The following is a 6,038-nucleotide window of genomic DNA, read 5'->3' as shown; positions in this document are numbered from 1 at the left end:
CCCAACCCTACACCCCTTTTTCGGACCAAAACTATCTCGATCAAAAGATTTTGAGACCTTAAAACCCTCTTTCAAAATACTTTTGAAAATGATTCCTACGATGTTCCGACGCTTGCATTTTGTTAAATGTTGCGCTTTTCGATAAAACGAGTAAGGACAAGGTGGAAATGAATGAAAGAGAGATGAAATCTTTGGAAAATCCTTCAAAACACCTTGTTTAGGGGTTTGGAGTTGAATAAAAGAGGAGAAGAGGGAAAAAACCCAGTTGGGGAAGGAGTTGGGCATGAATCGTTAAGAGAGAGTCGAGCAGCCCTCGCTGAATCAGGCCTATTTGTTTGCACACTTGGATTTCATCTATGAGGCCACCACCGTTGGAAAGAAGACTTCTGGGGCTTCATTTTGCACTCAAGAATCTCCTGAAGCCGAGTCCGAACGGGAGAGGTATGGTTGGTTGAAGTTAGGCATCAATCCGGTTGGATCGAAACTGAGTAGTCTTCACTAAAGAGGGATATCTGTCAGCACACTTGGAATTTTGATGTGAGGCTACCACCATTGGAAAGCTTACTTCCGGGGCTTCATTCTGGACACAAGAATGACCTAAAAAGGCATCCAGATGAAGGAGTTAGGCTTGCTTCAAGTCGGGGACTAGGACTGATTTTTGCTGCTGGCCTTTAGGGGAGTGTGCCGGCCATGAATGGCCAATGCTGGCCCTATGCCGTCCAAAAGTGACCCACTGCTGGCCAACAATGGTAAGGTGCCAGCCAACAATGATAAGGTGCCGGCCATTGATGCCAGAAAGCAAATTTTGATAGATATTTTGCTCCAGCTTGCTCCAGCTGTCTCTCTTGAGATATTTTCGACCCATGCTCTTGTTTTTGCTATATATCAAGGCCAAATCTATCATATTGAAGGGTTAGAACATTTTGGAAGAGTTTTGGGAGCCTCTCTCTCTACACCTCTCTCTCTACATTTCTCCCTCCCAAGAACCTTTGTGCATAAAAGCTTGCAAGTGTAGATACACTTCTCTTTTGCACACACATTCTTGATTAAACTTGACAACCATTGGGTTGAGATCTCTTGGAACCTACTTTGGGCTGCTAAATGTTGGTTTTGGCTCAAGAAAATGGGTTGTTCTTGTGCTGTGCTTCAAAGGTAACCTCTTATCCCTTTTAAGCTCTTTGTGCACTGCCATCTTTCTACACTGTTTTGGGGGTGGTTTTGAACTGAGAAAATCTCTGTTTTTCAGTCCTAAAAATGGCGGTTTAAGCCTTGTTTTTCTAGGGGGTTGTCTCTCCCTTTTGCTTCTTGGCTTGTAAAGCCTTTTGAGCAATCTTTCAAGGCCTTTCAAAATAACTTTTCGTGGCCTTTTAACCACTAAAATCCAGAGGAATTTCAGTGGTAAAAACCCTATTTTGAGGTCCCAAATAGGAGAGGGTGGTCCCCTCTCCTCTTGTCTTGCTTGCCTGTGTTGATGACCATCCAAATGAGCATGTGTTTTTACTTCTTTGTGGCTTTGTTTAGGCTCATTTTTGTGACTTTTCAAACCTGCCATAACTCTATTTTTAGCTGTCTTGATCACCTCTTGCATGCTTATTGCACTTGTAGTGTAAATCCTCTTTGCTAGCTTTACGTGCTTGATGTTGTAGCCTATTATTTTAGCATATATTGGCTCCATTCCAGCACATTTTTGACAATATTTTAACATGCTTGAGGTCTGTTTGAAGTGGTCTTGGTCATGTATGGCTTGCCTTGTAGGGCTATAGTGTAAATGGCTTCATTAGTCTTGAGTTTTGAGGCCACTACCATGCTATACTTGTGATGTTTGCATGCCTTGGTACCATTTGGCATGGTATTTTAGAGCTTATATCTTGGCCATACTCTCATGTTTATCACTCTTTAGTTGTGTTTAAGAGTTGTGCCATTATGTCTTGTTTATGAGCTAATACATGAGCATATCTTTCTTACCATCTATGCGGCGAGCCTAGCATGTTTTTGCCACTATTTTGACCCGCCTTAGATCTGTTTCGAATGGTTAGGGTCATTTGAGCATTGCTTAGTATGGTTGTAGTGTAAAGGGCCTTGCCGAGCTTTGGGTTTTGAGGCCTTTAACATGTTATGCATGTGATGTTTGCATGGTATGGCACCATTTAGCAAGTAATTTCAGTGCATATAGTGTAGTCACACTCTCATGTGCTTCACTTCTTCATCATGTTGGAGGGTTGGTGCTCTTATGCTTAATTGGTGAGCCACGGCATGAGCATCACCATCTTGCCTTTCATACCATCATTTCACAGCATATTGGCCATTGATTTGGGCATGATTGAGGTCTGTCCATTTTAGTTTAAGTCCATTTTTGCATGTTATTGCATGCTTGGTATATAGCATGTTGTTGCATGCTTGTTCCATTGTGTTGTTATTGCATGCTTGTCTCATTGCATGTTGTCGCATGCTTGTCGCATTGCATGATTCTTGCATGTTGTTTAGATGTTTATGTTGCATTACATTGTGTTCAACCCGGTGTTGTGTTTGAACACAAGGTGGATTAGCTCATTTCATACTTGAAGTGATGAAATGAGCTAATCTTCCTTTGGTCTCCATTGCCTTTGATTTCTCATGATAAGGAGATGGTCTTGGTGTCTTATTTGTCATGCATTTATTAAATTTGCACATGTTGGATCTTTGGCCATCATGCATCGAGATGCGTGATTGATGGTCTTGGATCCAATGATGCCCATTCCATTGATGTTTTGAAGTGATATGGAGTGGCATAGTGCGTACACACCCTTGGGAGACCCTCTATTTTCTCTATTTTGTGCTCTGTTGTAGCTTGGTGTCACAGCACACCAGTGGCCGGCACCCTTTTATTGTTGGCTGGCAGATCTTCATTTATGGCCGGCAATGTGGACTCTTGGTCGACAGGGGGGTCGGTAGCCACCTCTCATGGCCGGCAGGCCATTGGTGCACTCCTCGGCACTGTTTTGGTGAGATCCAGCAGCTAGTTCTTGAGGACACCTTGCAGACAGAGCCTCTAAAGAGCATTTGGAGAGCTTTTCGGGACAAAAATCGAGAGCATGCATCCTTCCTTATTTAAGGCAGAGTTGAGGCAGCCTGATTTAGTGCTTTACTTATTAGCATTCGGTGTTGTAATTTAATTAATTCGTTTGATTAGTTAAAGTTTTGTAATAATTAGTTGTAGCTAGTTATTCAATTTGGTTGTGTAATAATTAGTCTAATTAGATTATTAGATTAGTTGATTAGTTTAGCATAGCTAGTTTAGCGTATTCATTCGGACCCTCCGTCGAGAGGGCAAATTTTGTAATAAATGTGCGTGAGTGTGTGAATGTCTTCCAACCCCACGTCTTTCTCCCTTTTACTTAACCGCTTATGATGGTTAGTTCTAGGTCATATTTTGATTAACATCCTTATGCTTGCATGTTTGTATCCATTCATTTGTCTTGCATGCACCGGGCTCGGCGCATCATACTAACTGCATTGTGTTTCAATTCCTATTTGAATACATGATTATCAGGTTGCATCTCATATGCCATCTTAGACTAGCCAAGCCTATTTTTAGTTGCATTTTGCATGTGTTGCATTAGCCATCTTAACATAGCTAGGATCATGCATTGATTACTAACTAGCTATTGTTTTGGCTCAGAGTACTAGGTAAGCTTTTATGCTTTAGCATCCTTGCATGAGTGTGAGTGTTGTCATGCTTGCCATGAGGCTATTTGCTTAACTGATATAACTGCCTGAATGCCTGCGGGTGAAGGTTGGATTACTTGAATTGGAACAATTCATTGAAATGTGAGTTTTTAAGCCCACTCGAGAGTGGCAAAATCATGTTTTTCTAAGCCCACTTGAGGGTGACAAATCTATGTCTTAGCCTACTTGCGAGTAGCACCTTCAAAACCATTTTCAAACAAACAAACATGAGATGTTTTGTTCCAATTAGGCAATCTAGTCTATACTTGTGTTTTGTGCGCATCACATAGTAATTATAGGCTAATAATCGGAATAAGAACGCATGTGTTTTCAAAAACAAGATATCATGTTAGTAAAGGCCGATCTTTGATCGGGCGAGCGGGGGTGCCCATTGCATGACCTTCCCCTCTCGTACCTAAGTTCTCAAGCCGAGACAACTTTGGTGATGACGGACACGTGGCCTTAGGCAACGAGTCAGGGTTTCCTAAATTTCCCCAAAAATAAAACATTTATGTGGCGACTCTGTATCTGGCAAAGCAGTCCATGTTTGACCATTCTTTATAAAAATCAGTTTTCCAAAATGATTCCGGATTTGGACTCTTTGGTGATTTATCGGTCTCACATTGCACTTTGTGAGATTAGATTCAGAACCGTGACATTGAGTTCGAACTGTAATAGCTAATGAACAAAACGGATTTCGCGCCAACCCGGGCGCGGAGCCGAGACGTTCGGGCACGTCTACAGTCGGTAAATGTATAATTTCAAAAAAATATAATTGACTATTGGCTACTAATAATTTAGTAGCCAAACATTGGCCATTTCCCGACCAACTAAAATTTAGTAGCTAAAAGGTAGGTTTTGCCGACTAAATAAAGTAGTAGCCAAATATTTCACTTTTAGTGACCAAACACACGTTTAGTCGCTAAAACATTCGCCGACAAGGTTTAGGCGACTAAGTTGGCAGCAAAAAAATTTAGTCGCTAATTGGTTTTGGCAACTAAAAAAGTGACCTTTAGCGACTAATATTTTGGTCGGCGAAACTGTTATTTCTTGTAGTGATTGCATCGCAGAAGCCACAAACTTATAAAAATTGAGTCCAGACGAACTGATAGGATCTCTTCTCACACGAGAGCTCATCATGAAAGAAATAGATAAAGAAGAAGACGACAAGAAAAAGAAAGAATAGCTTTCAAAACCACTGTTACTCATGAAGAAGAGGATGAAGATAATTCAGAATTTAATGATGAAGAAATGGTCTTCTTCACAAGGAGGTTCCAGAAATTTATGAAAAAGGAACAAAGAAGAAGAAGATTTTTAAAAGAGATTTTAACAAAGGAGAATATAGTAAAAGAGATTTTGCAAAAGGAGAAAACAATAAGAAAACTGAAATCACTTGTTATGAATGTAACAAGTCCAGTCGTATCAAGAGCGATTGTCTGGAAATCAATAAACAATACAAGAAAGACAAAAGAAGAGCCATGATTGCTAGCGATGAAAGTGACTTAGAAAATGATGACAACAACAATGAAGTCGCCAACCTATGCCTAATGGCATTTGGAGATGATGACGAGGTAAACAATGAGTCTTATTCTTTTGATTAATTAAAATTAGCATTTGAAGAATTGCATGATGAATTTAAAAAACTTGGCATTAAAAATATTGCTCTTAAAAAATTGCTTTCAAGTTCAACAAAAGAAAATGAATCTTTATCTAATAAAATTGAAGTATTACAAAAAGATTTTTTTTAAATTAAAGAATAAAATGACATTTTAAAATCACAAGAATCTCCTATTTTACAAAAAGAATTAAATGATTTCAAAATTGAAAATGATTCTTTAAAAAAAAAAGAAAGTTGTTTTAAACAAAAATAAAGAATATTTAAAAAAATTCTTTTGAAATTCATTCAAGGAAGAGGCACTTTAGATAAATTTCTTAAAATTCAAAATTGTACATTTAGTAGAGCCAGAACTAGCGATAAACATTTTTCAAATGGAAAAACTTTCAAAAATGGTTTTATTTATGAATTTTCTAGCCACTTATATCTCACGCGTCATTTTTTTGGTAAAAAATGTCATATTTCACCAAAATGTGCTGTTAAAAGAAATCTTTTTCACTACAACAAAATTGACTTTTTATGGCACCACATCAACAATATACAATAAATGCACGTCGTAGTTTCTTACTTTTATGACTTGTTTTTTCGCACGTTGTAAATACTTTTCCACCATGATGTATCTATTACGTAGGCTGTGAATGGTAATAATGATAATTTTTTTTTACAGCTTGCAATGTTAGCCGTAAATAATAAAACTTTATATGATGTGTATGTGGCA

The sequence above is a fragment of the Camellia sinensis genome, chromosome 6 (genome assembly GCF_055761805.1).
Source record: "Camellia sinensis isolate YWXY chromosome 6, ASM5576180v1, whole genome shotgun sequence".
Classification (NCBI taxonomy): Eukaryota; Viridiplantae; Streptophyta; class Magnoliopsida; order Ericales; family Theaceae; genus Camellia; species Camellia sinensis.
Note: the sequence above shows the minus strand (reverse complement) of the source record.